General features: G+C 41.7%; 1 pseudogene; it reads left to right on the forward strand.

The window, feature by feature from the left end:
* Positions 1-10,297: 10,297 nt before the first annotated feature.
* Positions 10,298-10,713, forward strand: LOC113624818 (protein FAM136A pseudogene; annotated as a pseudogene).
* Positions 10,714-14,874: the final 4,161 nt, after the last annotated feature.

A 14,874-nucleotide genomic window follows, 5' to 3' on the forward strand; every position in this document is an offset into this window, starting at 1 on the left:
TCACCGCAACTGGAGAGAGGCCCATGTGCAGCAACTGAAGACCCAGCACAGCCATATATACATACATACACACAAATAAATAAACAAATAAATAAATAGATGGTAGATTCAGTGCTGGGTGCTATTACAAATATTTGCATTCCTATTCATGAGCTTGTACCTTCATTCCATTGCAATCTGCTTCATGGCCAGATGGGTGCGTTACTGCACAGTATTTATTGATTCGAAATTCAGAAATTGATAGGAGTACCATCTATGCCTTATTGCTTGGATTTTTCTGTTTTGCTCTATATTTCTAATGAATAAAGATTTTAATGGCAAAAAAAAGCAGGCTAAGGATTTAATATTTGGTTCATGCAAATAAAAAGGACTTAAGCAAATGCCCTCTTTTCATTTGCTAATGGTAGGATGGTAATAAAGATTAGTACTGATCAAGAGAACCAACTCATGTGGTGGTACTTTTGTCCTATCCACCATCTTCTGCTTCTAAGCACTGGGCTAAGAACACATTTATACTGAGCTTCAGAGTTTTAAAGAATAATATAGCTAGACTTTATTAAGGACTTACTGTTTCCTGACACCAGACAAAACATTTTACATGTATATATAAAGCCATTTTTCTGAGAAGCTACATGGCACAGTAATTAAGTGAGCAGCTCTGAAGTCAGTCTGCCTAGGCTTGAATTCCAGCTCCAACATTTAAACTGCTGCGTGATTCCGGACAAGTTGCTAAACCTTTCCATTCCTCTGTTTCCTCATCTCTAATATAAGAGTAATTGACTTCCAGCATGAAGGAATAATAGATTCCGGGCCAGCCCTCCCTCTGTAAACAACTATGAAACTGGACAAAAGACACAAGGCAGGTGTTTTCAGACATTGGACGACAGCACAGACTGTGAACCTGAGAGGGGGTGAATCCAGAGACACATTCTAGATGGTGCATGTCAAAGATTTTATTCAATTCATTCAATAATGAGGGAACTAGTAAGATGCCCTGGCCAGTTCAAAAAGCATTTGTGGAGCTAGGGCATTTCTTTATAGGAGAATGAGATTGCTGGGTGAGATACAAAACTGTTTAAACTATAACTTTGGGGGTTGTCTGTTCCACTAGGCAGAAATCTGCACTTCTACCAGGAAAAAAAAAAAGTCTACAAGTTAACATGCATCATCACTAAGTCTGGAAACTTAAACCAAGGAAAAGCAGCAAGGTGAAGTACATTACCCTGGCTAATCCTAGCATAGCCTTCACTCCCATGTCACTGAAAGGACATGCCACCCACTATTTTTTTTTTTGCCTCATATCCAAGTATTAGATAATTTATCTTAATAAGTTCCATTTCCTCATTTAGAAAATGAGGCATATTCACTTATAACTCTCTGAATCCTGTTGTCATGCCTGCAAGTTACATGCCTATAATTCTAAATGGAACCCCTATTATCAACTAAAGGGATATACAGAGCAGTGTTTTGCAGAGCATTTAGAAGGATAACCTCCTAGACTGGAGTACTAAAGGATGGTATTAGAACCTTGCTACACCTAGATATTTACCCTTAATTTGAATGATATTAAAATATAATTTCATACTACTACTAAGAGTTAAATTACCAAGAGATTCCTGGGATTTAGTTACTGTGTCAAGTGTTTTACATGGATTATCTCAATTAATGCTCACCTCAACCCTCTGGGATAGGTTTATCCCATTTTACAGCTGAATAAATGAAACTTAGGTAGACAGGTAAGAATACCTAAAATCATCCATCTGGGAAGAACTGAGCCTTCTGAGTCCAAATCCAGTGTTCTTTCCAGGACCTCATAGTATTTGATCACTCGGAGTCACTGTTCAACAGCATCCTTAATTCCAATGTTCTTTGCATCACACAGACTCTTTAAGCCTCAATTTCCTCACCAGTGAAATAGGGATAACCCGCTCTACCTTCCTCCCAGATCATTAGGAAGATTAAATGAGATAATGAATGTGCAAGTATTTTGAAAACCTTGAAGATACACACAGTGTAAGGCATTCTCCTTACAAAGCTATGATATTGGGATGACTCACTCAAACATAAATTCCTTCTATAACATTTCAACTGCCTTGAGGTACAGGCTTATGGGATCAGCAGAGTAAACATTAAAAACTCTGCCCCAGGGACTTCCCTGGTGGTCCAGTGGTAAAGAATCCGCCTTCCAATGCCGGGGATGCGGGTTCGATCCCTGGTCAGGGAACTAAGATCCCACATGCTTCGGGGCAACGAAGCCCACGCGCCATAGCCACAACTACTGAGCCCGTGTGCCTCAACAATAGAGCCTGCATGCAGCGCGGCAAACTACAGAGCCCACGCGCCCTGGAGCCCACACGCCACAACTAGAGAAGAGAAAACCTGCACGCCAAAACGAAGAGCCCGCACGCCGCAGCTAAAGATCCCGCATGCCTCAACGAAGATCTGGCGTGCCGCAGCTAAGACCTGACACAGCTGAAAAATAAGTAATAATTTCTAAAAAAAAAAGTCTGGCCCAAGGAAAGGACCCAAGGTAATTTATGGCATTCTCTGAATCTCTACAGCACTTCCTCTTCTTACCATCTGCACTGTATTGTCTGATGATGGGCCTTTTTTCTTAACTGATACTGAGACCTTTGGTTGTTACTTAACAGTTTCGATCAGCACTGTCCAAAAAAAAGCCATAATGCAAATCACACATATAAATGTTCTAATAGACACACTGCTCATGGAGGATAATCTGCTTTATTCAAAGTCCACTGACTTAAGTGTTAATCTCATCCAAAACATACCTCCACAGAAACATCCAGAGTGATGTTTGACCAAATAGCTGGGTACCATGGCCCAGCCAAATTGACACATAACAACCCTCACACCCCCTTGAATTTTATCTCATCTATTTCTTTCATTGGGAACTCCAGTTAACAGGTTATAATCACTGTTATCACTTTCTCACCTTATTCTTTCATCTTAATAACGATTTAATCCTACCATTCTGACAGGTTCCCTCATGAGCTTCTCATTGCCATATAGAATGTAATTCTAGAACAGTGTTTCAGAAAGTGTGTTCCACAGCTTATTTTTAATAGCTTTTATACTAATAATAATAATTTTTAAAGATTCCATATATAAATACAGTTGGTAAACTCTGGGTTAAAGAAGTTTATTTATGATAGGTCTTATCAGGTCCCTTTAAAATATCACAGCTGGGATACAGTGAGTAGCATTTTCCAAATTTTTTTTTTTGTGGTGGTACGCGGGCCTCTCACTGTTGTGGCCTCTCCCGTTGCGGAGCACAGGCTCCGGACGCACAGGCTCAGCGGCCAAGGCTCACGGGCCCAGGCGCTCCACGGCATGCGGGATCTTCCCGGACCGGGGCACGAACCCGTGTCCCCTGCATTGGCAGGCAGACTCTCAACCACTGCGCCACCAGGGAAGCCCTCCAAATTTATTTTGATGTCAGAATTCTTTAAATACCTTGTGGGATTAGCTGAGAGGAACCCACACTTTGGAAAACATTAATTTTTACCTCAATCTGTAAGTTTTTATAATTCTTATTAGCTTATAGCACAGTTTTGACACAATGCATGCACCTTTTGTTTTTATTTTTTTCCTACCTTATTCCTAAGATCTTGTCTTACTCCTTCTGGGTATAAAGTGTATCACATCTTTTCACACGTCAAGCTTCCAGAATTGGTGCTGTACACACAGGATGTGTTCACATGAGCGAGCTTTACCTTGTTGCTGATCATTTAAAACTTAGCAACTGCCTTGAACCATAGAAACTTCAGCACATTGGTCACTAGGGGAAGACACACAGCACGTGGGCCACCCCTCTCCTCAAATCCTCCAAACTACTATTCCATCCACTCACAAACCACACCCAGTCTTAGGCAGAAGATATGAGCTACCTTCTGCTTCGTGCTCTCGCGGTCAGTGAGCTCAGAGTGGAATCACAGGCAAAGCAGAGCTCATGCAAGAATGACCAAGCCGAGATCAAGCTGAAGGTCCACTGAATGTGGTAGACGTTAGAGTAAAACTCCCTTAGGCTTGTCCCCCTACCCGGTTTAAAGAAATCATGTTTTCCCTTAGCATTTAATTTCAGGACCTGTAAATATTACTGCTTTTTAGGTAAACTGTATCATCCTAAATCAATTTACTCGGGTAATAAAAGATAATTCCATTAATATAAACTGCTCCAAGGGGATGCTGATCAAGCAATGAATTTTATTTCATTTGAAATGAGGTCAGTATTTAATTTTGCATGTTAAGTAACCTTGACTTTACTCTTGAAGGGAGCCTGAGATAGACGAAAGGAAATTTCCTTTTCATTCATGTGAGAAACAAACTTTTTTTTTTTTAACACCCATATTCATCAGTGTGACCGTTAGTCCAAGAGGAGGCAATCGGTATCTTTACCAACAGAGCACCTTCCCTTTGAAGGACTGGTACTGGCCCCCTCTGTACAGTATTGTAAAACCTGAAGGAAAAACCATAGCCAAGTGCTACTACCAGGGCAAGATCGATATTTACTATACCTATTTCACAGTGAAGATACCTTTTCTGGAAAATTCCTCACAAGAAAACTGAAATTCAAGCTGCCGCTCTTTCTTCAGCCACCACTGCTCAATCCTGCCTTGTGTGAGCCTGACGTTCGTTCTCTCCCTTTTTCAACAAACGATGTCAGAGACCAGGACGGCCATGCTGGGGATGGGAGAGGCTGCGCGGGGCAGACCAGGCTTCCATGTATCGGGACCCTCGAGAAATCCTTTAGGAAGGGAGGGGTCGGGCAGGACATGCAGGTGCGGGAGTCTGGGGGACAGTAGGTCCCAGGGCGAGCCACAGGGAGCAGCGGCACGAACCGGGAGCAGGGCCCGGAGACTCCGCCCTCCTAGCCGACAGCAACCCTTGGGAAGGCAGCCCTAGAGTACTGCTCCTTGAGGGGCGGGGTCGCCGGGTTGGGAGGCGGGGAGCTGGGAGGGCTTTGGGGCCGAGAACGAGAGGACTGGCCCAAGGGATTGGAGTGGGCGTGGCAACTGCTTGGAAACGAAGAGCTGGGAGCAGTGAGCCCCTCGGGGAACTAAGATAGTAGATGTGCAAGGGGTGCGGGATGAGGGAGGAGAGGGCATGGGGAGGAAACGTACACAGTTTAGAAACTGCTGGGGAAAGAATGAGTCTTAATAATTAGGGAACACCACCAGAAGATTAGAAATCGAAACACAACTTCATTCCAGCAAAATAGATTTGCACTTGTCCAATGGAAGACAGGAAAAGGGGAAAATAATTTTTTTAAATGTATGGTTGGTAAAAAATAAATAAGATAAACAATGTAATATTTGGGTTAAAGACAAAATTATAAGCAAAAGTCCCCAAATATTTAGTGCTGAATGACATGAAACCACATGTGAACATTTTTGCAACACAACAAGCAGTACCTAAAGAGAAATATAACTCTAAGTATATTTGAATAAAAATACAAGAAAAATAATCTCAGAAATCAGAGATTACAGAAGGCTAACAAATAGAGCAAAGAGAACAAGGAGGGACATAAGGGCAAACAAAAGAAAAATCAAGAAAAAGAGCAAAAATATTGGGGATTATTAGTGAAACCACAGACAATCCTACTACACAGACCTCTGGCAGAATTTGTTAAGAGAAAAACAAACCATCCTAGAGAGAGAAGAGGCAAAGAAACAAAATGTGTAATAAAAAGTGGAAAATAATTGCAGACACAGAAAATTTTAAGAAAAGGTAAACCCATATGAGCAACTGTGCAGCAAGAACTTTCAGCACCTGGATGAAATTGACACATGTTAACAACGTGTAACCCATGTAACCCCAGACATCTGAATAGACTACTGACCATTAAAGTAATTGAACTGGATATGGAAACCTCAAAAAAAATTAAAAAGCTCAGGTCTGAACAATCTTAGAGATGAGTTGAATCAAAGTTTCAAAGAACAAATGATTCCTCTTTTGTATGAATTGTTCCAAAAAACAGATGGAATGAAAATGATTCAACTATTTTGTAGCAACTACTATTATATAACCTTGAAATTGAACCAGATAAGGAAAAGAAAAGACAGTTTAGTATAAGACAGTTAGAAAACTGTCTTTTCTATACTTAGAAAAGACAGTTTAAGAAAAGACAGTTATAGACAATTTCTTTTATGAATCCAGTGGGGCTAAAGATTTTCAGTAAAAGTTAATTATGTTGCTGTATTGTTTCATTTTAACAGGAGTTTTTAAAAAATATATTATAACTGTATGGACACTATACTGTGAACTCAGTGAAGACAAAGACCAGTCCACCTTGCTTTCTATTTTAATGGCAGCACCTGGAACAGTTCCTGATAATTTGTAAGCACTCAATAAATACTGGTAGAATGAAAAAGTGAATTCCTAAGGCCCACTTTTCTGTCTAGCATGAATTTATTCAACAATCTTTAAACTTGTCTGTGGTAGGTAGAATAATGGCCCCTCAAAGATGTGCACAGGCCTGACCCTGTGAATATGTTAGGTTACATGGCAAAAGCGAATTAAGGTTGCTAATCAGCTGACTTTAAAATAGGACAATAGGGCTTCCCTGGTGATGCAGTGGTTAAGAATCCACCTCCCAATGCAGGGGACACAGGTTCAAGCCCTGGTCCAGGAAGATCCCACATGCTGTGGAGCAACTAAGCCCATGTGCCACAACTACTGAGCCTGCGAGCCACAATTACTGAGCCCACGTGCCACAACTACTGAAGTCCACATGCCTAGGGCCCATGCTCTGCAACAAGAGAAGCCACCGCAATAAGAAGCCCACACACTGCAATGAAGAGTAGCCCCTGCTCACCACAACTAGAGAAAGCCCGTGTGCAGCAACAAAGACCCAACACAGCCAAAACTAAATAAATAAAAATAAAGAAATTTTTAAAATAATAATGAAATAAAATAGGACAATATCCCGGATTATCCAGATGGGCCCAATGTAAACACAGGTGTTGTTAAAAGAGGAAAGATCTTCTACAACTAAAGACAAAAAAGAAGGAACCAAAACAAGTTGGGTAGCAGAGGTGGACTCATGATATAATCAAGTCCCATACCCCTGGGCAACCCACAAACTGGAGAATAATTATACTACAGAGGTTCTCCCATAGGAGTGAGAGTTCTGAGCCCCATGCCAGGCTCCCCAGCCCAGGGATCCTGCACCAGGAAGATGAGCCCCCAGAGCATTTGGCTTTGAAGGCCAGTGGGGCTTAATTTTTGGAGCCCCATAGGACTGGGGGAAAGAGAGACTAACCTCTTAAAGGGTGCACACAAAATCTCACAGATCCAGGGCAAAGCAATAATTTGCTAGGAGCCTGGGCCAGACCTACCTGCTGGTCTTGGAAAGTCTCCCAGAGAGGTGGGCTGGGGTGGGGCTAGGGGATTGGAAGGGTAGTGGTGGGGGGTGGGAGTGAGGGGATGGGGGTGGCTGTGGCTCACCCTGGGGGACACAGACACTGGCAGCAGCCATATTTGGCTGTGTTACACATTCTACTGTGTAACACTGATGCTGGCGGCCGCCATCTTCAGATCCTCCCTCTAGCTCATTAGCGCCAAGACCTTGCCTCACCCAACAGGCTGTAGGTACCTCTAGACATGCCCCTAGACACGGCCCTGCCCACAAGAGGGCCAAGACCCAGCTCCACCCACCACTGGACAGGCACCAGCCCTGCCCTCCAGGAAGCCTACACTAACCTCTAGACCAGCTTCAACCACCAGGGGGCAGACACTAGACCCAAGAAGACTACAATCCCACAGACTGTGGACTCAGCCTGCCCACAGTAGGCCAGACCCTACTTGGGACCACCTGGGCCCTGGCCCTGCCCACTAGCAGGCCAATACAAGCTTCAGGACACCCTGGACCTCATACCCGACCAACAAGGTGTTGGTGGGAGGAACCAACACCTCCCCACCAGAAATCTGACAGCAGCTATGGGATCCCTGGGTGCTGAAGCCAGCTCTAGGACCCGGCTCTGCGTACCAGTGTCCAGCACTAACCCCAGGACCTGGCTTCACCTGCCAATGGCGGGGGCAACAGCTCTGGAGTGTTCTGGACCCTGACTCTGCCCACCAGTGAGCCAGCACTAGCCCCAGGGCCCCCTAGGATTCCACAACCAGCTGCCTCATGACAAGGCCCCCCTAACCAGCAGCATCTGCACAAGGCAGGGCCTGACAGTCAACAGGGTTAGGGGCCAACCAAACCTACCAGACCACACACATAGTCAGCCCACTACAACAGAAGGACCCATGAAGCCCTCTTAGGGGTAATCCCTAGAGCCTGGGTGATGAGAGGGGAGAGCACTGCTGGGATGCATAGGACGTCTCCTACAGAGGGCCCCTTCTCCAAGGTAAAGAAACTAACTTACCACATACATAAAAATACAAATAGCAATTTAGAAAAAAATGAGGCAACAGAGGAACATGTTCAAGATGAAGGAACAACATAAAACCCCAGAAAAAGAACTAAGCCAAGTGGAGACAGGCAATCTACCAGAGAAAGAGTCCAGAGTAAAGGTGATGAAAGAACTCGGGAGAAGAATGGATGCACAGCGCAAGAAGTTAGAAGTTTTTAACAAAGAGTTAGAAAATGTAAAGCACAACCAAACAGAGACGAAGAATACAATAACTGAAATGAAAAATACACTAGAAGGAATCAACAGTAGACTAAATGATACAGAGGAATGGATCAGGGAGCTGGAAGACAGAGTAGTGGAAACCACTGCCGCTGAACAGAAAAAAGAATGAAAAGAAATGAGGACAGTTTAAGAGACCTCTGGGACGACATCAAGTGCACTAATATTTGCATTATTGGGGCCCCAGAAGATGAAGAGAGAGAGAAGCATATTTATTTGAAACAAGATGAAGAGAGAGAGAAACATATTCTGAGAACATATTTGAAAATATAATAGCTGAAAACTTCCCTAACCTGGGAAAGAAAAAAGTCACCCAAAGTCCAGGAAGTGCAGAGTCCCATACAGTGTGGGACTGTACCTCTGTACCCAATGAGGAACACACCAAGACACACTGTAATTAAAATTACAAAAATTAAAGATAAAGAGAGAATATTAAAAGCAGTGAGGGAAAAGCAACAAATAACATACAAGGGAACACCCACAGGCTGTATCAGCTGATTTTTCAGCAGAAAATCTGCAGGCCAGAAGGGAGTGGCACGATATAGTTAAAGTGATAAAAGGGAAAAGCCTACAAGAAGAATACTCTACCCAGCAGGGTTCTCATTCAGATTTGATGGAGAAATCAAAAGCTTTACAGACACGCAAAAGCTAAAGGAGTTTAGCACCACCAAACCAGTTTTACAACAAATGGTAAAGGAATTTCTCTAGGTGAAAAAGAAAAGGCCACAACTAGAAACAAAATGAAAAACTCACCAATAGAGGTGAGCTCACACACAAAGTTAGCAGGAAAGTTAAAAGTACTAAAATCACCTATATCCACAAATAAGCAGTTAAGAGATACACAAAACAAATGTAAAATACAATATAAAAAAACAGTAATCAAGAGGGGAGGAGAGTACAAATGCAGAGTTTAAAAATGCATTTGAAATCAAGAGATCAGCAACTTAAAACAATCATGTATATACAGATTGCTATATAAAAACCTCATGGTAAGCACAGACCAAAAACCTGTCGTAGATACACACACACACACACAAAATTAATCCAGACTTAACATTAAGATAGTCATCAAATCACAAGAGAAGAGAACAAAAGAAGAAAGGTTAAAATAAAAAAGGGAGGAAGCCCTTCTCTCACCACACTCTTCTAATAAATCCAAGTCTCTTAAAGTTCTAGACTTTGATTCAGGATTCAAGGCGTAGAATTTGGCTCAGAATTAAAAGTCATAGAATTTAATTCATGCAACTTTCTTCACTTGTGTCACACATGTTGGTGGTGGTCTTAATAGAAATGGACTACGATGCACTGGGTAGCAATAATATCACATAATACTGATTAACCAGATCAGAAAAAACATATTCCACTGGACAAACCAGTATACCTACCGGTCTAAATATCACTATTTTCAAACTGCCCATCTTGTAACAGTCCATAACATTATCAACTCTTTGAAGCCTGAAATCTTATGTATTATTTACTTATTTAATATATTTATTAAATAAACAATTTGTTTATTTAAAGAAAGAGAACAAAAGACAGCAAAAAAAAAAAAAAAACCCTACAAAAACAAACTCAAAACACTTAACAAGGGGAGTCCACGTGGGCACCGGCGCTGCAGGTAGCAGGGTGGGGTTGTCATGGCGGAGCTGCAGCAGCTCCGAGTGCAGGAGGCAGTGAACTCTATGGTGAAAAGGATGGAGAGAGAGAACACTGGAAGATGCAGGGCCTCATGTTCTGGTGCATCACCGGCTGTTGTGAGGACAGCCAGGCCACCATGCAGCAAATGCACCAGTGCATTGAGTGCTGCCATGCACCTCTGGCTCAACGCCAGGCCCTGGTGACCAGCGAGTTGCAGAAGTTCCAGGACCGCCTGGAATGGTGCACTATGCATTGCAACGACAAAGCCAAAGATTCAGTAGATGCGGGGCGTAAAGAGCTTCAGGTGAAGCGGCAGCTGGAGAGTTGCGTGACCAAGTGTGTGGATGAACACGTGAACCTCATCCCAGTCATGACCAAGAAGATGAAGGAGTCTCTCTCAACCATTGGGAAATAGATGTCTGCTATTGGCCATCGGGGCTGAAGGCAGGAATGTATTTAAAAAGGGGAATGGGGATTTGGGTTTTCTAAGGAAAGTTTATGAATGAGGAAATTAAGGATGGCAGCAAGTTTAAGGCCTATGTCACTTGCCTCTGGACACTGGTTCCTTTGTGTTTGAATCCTAGAAAGTGGAAAAACCTGGTGCTAAAATTTGGGTCAGAGATGGCACAGGAGAGTTTTTGTGAGCCTGAATTTCAAGTGCTTTTCCTGGCAACAGGGAGCCTCCCTTGTACCAAACCAGAGCCCTCCAAGGTACCAGATTCTCTTAGTACACAGATACCAGCAGGCTGGCAGGTTCACCTCACCTGCTTATGAGCTGGTGGAATGTGAGGAGAGGTGTTTCTATTTATTGCCAATCTCCTGTTTACCAGAAGGATCACTACAACATTTTCCACAAACTGGAAACAAAATCCATGAGGTCACTAATTTAGAAGGGGAAAGGGGGCTTCTGGGGATTTGTTTTGCTTGGTTTTGTTTTACATACAAGGGCATGAAATTACTTTTAAGATGTAGAGTTGGGAGAGGTAGTTTGGATAAAAATTTTGAAAGGGTCCTTGCGGATATTCATTTCTGCCGTCAAAATGTGGATGCACATTTCTTAAAATTCTCACACATGACATCTTTCAGCCTGGAGACCCTGCGAAAATATAAGAAGTGCTATCATACTGGTAGGGGAAGCACACTTTCCCTCTAACTGGCAGCCATGATGAGCCCTGAGGCTGTCTGCAGCAGAGTCAGCTGAGTGACAAGACAATCTTGCAGTGACACTCACCCTTGAAGGGAAAGGGGATTGTGATTGTGCTATATGCCAATATTAGAAATGAACAGCAAAAGAGGAATTGTTAGCTGCTTAATTAAGAGTTATGAAGTACTGGCTTTGGAAAAATCTGGTTTTCATAAAACAAGTAGAATGAAAGCCTAAACCCAGTATTGCTTACTTTGCCCCCTGTAATAACAGAGCTCTGTTGAAACAATCCCTTGGCAACACAAAGGTCAAAGGAGAAAAAGTCAGCAACTCAGGGGCAAGCTGTGACTCCTTTAGAGCAAAAAATGGGACAGCCCTACGTTACCAAATACCACTTTTGCAACATGCATTGTTCCTGCCCCAGTTCTGGCACCTTATCGTTTTATTAAGGACCTTGTGTTTTTACCAACTTATTACTCGATAATATAGCCTGTCTGTTTGCTGCTTCAAGACTGTGATATATTTTCCTAGTGATTTGGTTTTAAAAATAAATAAGACTTAATTTTTCTTCCAAAAAAAGAAAACAAAATTTAACAAAATGTCAGTTAGAACATTGGAGGGCATTATGCTAAGTGAAATAAGTCAGACAGAGAAAGACAAATACTGTATGATATCACTTACATGTATAATCTAAAAAATACAAAAAACTAGTGACTATAACAAAAAAAAAGCAGACTCACAGATATAGAGAACAAACTAGTAGTTACCAGTGGGTAGAGGGAAGGGGGGAAGGGCAAGATACGGGTAGGGGATTTAAAAAAAATTTTTTTTTTTTAAAAGGAAAAAAGAGAGTTGGTAGTTGAGACACACTGCAGCCATAAATTTTAGATGTTTTTAGATTCCAGTTTGAGGGTGAGGAGACTAACTTTTTCCCAAGGGAAGTGTAAATCTTCTGTCTGAATTTGGAGGGAAAAGCCTGCTGATGCAATCTGGCCTTGGCCAGAGGCAATACTACCAGTTATGCCCTCACAGCGTGATACTGGGTGATATGCATGGAGAGAATCTGAGCTATGTTTTATGGTTTACGGTTGGGCAAATTAGGCATTTGACAAGCAGGGGAATATTGTTTGGAACTTTGCTCAATAGGAGGCCATCATTACCAAAGACTCGATGCCAAAGAGAAAGCTTGTTAATTCAGCTTTCCTTGATGGCTAATAACTTCTAATAGTCATTATATGGGTTACTTGGTCCTGCTGGGTCCCAGCATGTAAGCTTCTTTCTGATCAAAGTTACCCCCATGGGTAGGCTGTGGTTAAACGTTTTAATTTCTGTCTCCATGAAGTTCTGTTATCCTAGTCCAAGAGATTGAATTGGCAGTCTCTAACTTCCTTACCTTTTTTTCAACACAAGAATATAATTTTAAGAAACCTTTTGCTTTGAAGTAATTATAGGTTCACAGGAAATTGCAAAGATAGTAGAGAGAGGTCCCCTGTACCTTTCACTCAGTGTCCCTAAATGGTTACATCTTACATAAATATAGTACATTAGCAGAACAAGGAAATTAACAATGGTTCAACATGTATATACATCTAATTTTTAAATTTAAAGTATACACAACATAAAATTTACCATCTTAACCATTTTTAGGTATACAGTTCACATTGTTGTGCAACCAATCTCCAGAACTCTTTTCACCTTGCAAAACTGAAATTCTGTACCCATTAAACACTAACTCCATAGATAGCTAGTGGGAAGCAGCCACATAGCACAGGGAGATCAGCTCCGTGCTTTGTGGCCACCTAGAGGGGTGGGATAGGGAGGGTGGGAGGGAGACACAAGAGGGAGGAGATATGGGGATATATGTATATGTATAGCTGATTCACTTGGTTATAAAGCAGAAACTAACACACCATTGTAAAGCAATTATACTCCAATAAATATATTAAAAACAAAACAAAACAAACAAAACACTAACTCCCCATTCCTCCCTCCCCACAGCCTCTGGGAACCAACCTCGTACTTTCTGTTTCTATAAATTGTATAGATGACTTATGTAAGTAGAATCAGACAGCATTTGTCTTTTTGTGGCTGTTTTAATTCACTTAGCATAATGTTCCCAAGGTTCATCCATGCTGTACCACGTATCAGAATGTATTTCCTTTTTAAGGCTGAATAATATTCCATGGTACATACATACTCCATTTTGTTTATCTATTAATCTGCTGATGGGCACTTAGGTTGCTTCCACCTTTTGGCTATTGTGAATAATATTGCTATGAACATGGGTGTACAAATATCTTTGAGACCCTAATTTCAACTACTTTGGATATTGTTAGGGGCTGAATGGTGTCCCCCTTAAATTCATATGTTAAAGTCCTAACCCCCAGAATATCAGAATGTGACTGTATTTGAAGATAATTCCTTTTAAGAGGTAAGTTAAATCTAATCCAATCTGGCTGGTTTCCTTATAAAAAGGAAATTTGGACACACTGAGAGACATTTTCTGAAATGTGTATTTTTTAGTATGGTCTTAATATTTTTCATTCTTTTTTCTTAAAATTGCCTACAATATTCTTTGAAGTTGCAGTTTACAATAAGTACATTTAGATTGTTGACATCTTCAATTGCTTCTTCCTCATAGACCATAATATTTTCAATTGAGAAACTACTTTCTCTGCAACTGCTGAGGTACTTGGTAATTTGGGGCAAATTCTAAATGGAGGATATTCTAAAATCTAACACTGGGGCTTCCCTGGTGGTGCAGTGGTTGAGAGTCCGCCTGCCGATGCAGGGGACACAGATTCGTGCCCTGGTCTGGGAGCATCCCACATGCCATGGAGCGGCTGGGCCCGTGAGCCATGGCCGCTGGGCCTGCGCGGCCAGAGCCTGTGCTCCACAACGGGAGAGGCCACAGCAGTGAGAGGCCCGCGTACCGCAATGAAAAAAAAATATAACACTGTTTTCGTTGTGAAATGTGTAAAATTTCAGCACAATATTTTCACAGGTACTGTCCCTTTGTTATCCATCCTATTGCCTTAAGCAACAAAAAGGATTTATAAGACAAAATGTGTCCAATAAATGGTCTCTATAATTCTTTAGAAAATTTTGCCAGATTTTGATGCTGCAAAACGATTGGTTGTTCTCGTTCATTCCATTCAGATAAAAAAATGTAAAGGTTCTTCTTACAAGTCCAGATGCTCCAAAGCTCAGTTAGAGAATTTAAAAGTTACATCTACATTGTTTGAGCTCTCAGCATTCTATTTGTTCAGTTCCTTCCTTGTGCTTGAAGGGATAAAATTCAGTGTCTTCCTGTTTGGAAGTTTTCTTTTCAATAATTGCAACTCACTGAAAACTTCAAAAGCTGAAGTTTTTGGCAGTCTACTCATTGAATATTTAGATTAACAATTTCCAATTGATTTTGAGCAAAGTGAA

The sequence above is a fragment of the Aethalodelphis obliquidens genome, unplaced genomic scaffold (assembly GCF_003676395.1).
Source record: "Aethalodelphis obliquidens isolate GAN/ISIS:26980383/991018 unplaced genomic scaffold, ASM367639v1 scaffold2, whole genome shotgun sequence".
In the NCBI taxonomy this organism is placed as follows: Eukaryota; Metazoa; Chordata; class Mammalia; order Artiodactyla; family Delphinidae; genus Aethalodelphis; species Aethalodelphis obliquidens.